Source organism: Aplysia californica, unplaced genomic scaffold, assembly GCF_000002075.1.
Source record: "Aplysia californica isolate F4 #8 unplaced genomic scaffold, AplCal3.0 scaffold00219, whole genome shotgun sequence".
Lineage (NCBI taxonomy): Eukaryota > Metazoa > Mollusca > Gastropoda > Aplysiida > Aplysiidae > Aplysia > Aplysia californica.
In genome coordinates this window covers 13,889-14,291 of record NW_004797489.1, presented here as the reverse complement: position 1 = coordinate 14,291, position 403 = coordinate 13,889, and positions in this window count along the sequence as shown.

The window sequence follows — 403 nt, the reverse complement described above, 5'->3', positions numbered from 1 at the left end:
CTTAACGTTGGTGATCCCTCCTTATGCCAGCGAGGCTAGAAAGCTGACCTCCCCATAAGGTAGTGTTGATTTTTCTCTTCACAAACAAGAAAACATAGGTATACAAACTGACGCAAAAGTCTAATACCACAAGTCACAAAATAGGCAATCTAAGCACGAAAAGGCAAATAAGTTAAATGGAATTAAATCTGTTTCATATCTTCAATCTGGTTTAAAAAAAAAAAAAAAAAAAACTTTCCCAGGACCCGTGAATAAATTGGGGAATCGAATAAAAACAACCTGCGCGCTATCCTAGCGAACACAATCCACGCCATAGTGCACCGTCACTACACAGAGTGTGCGTGCCGGTGTGTGTGTGTGTGTTTGTGCGTGTGTGTGTGTGTGTGTGTGTGTGTGTGTGTGT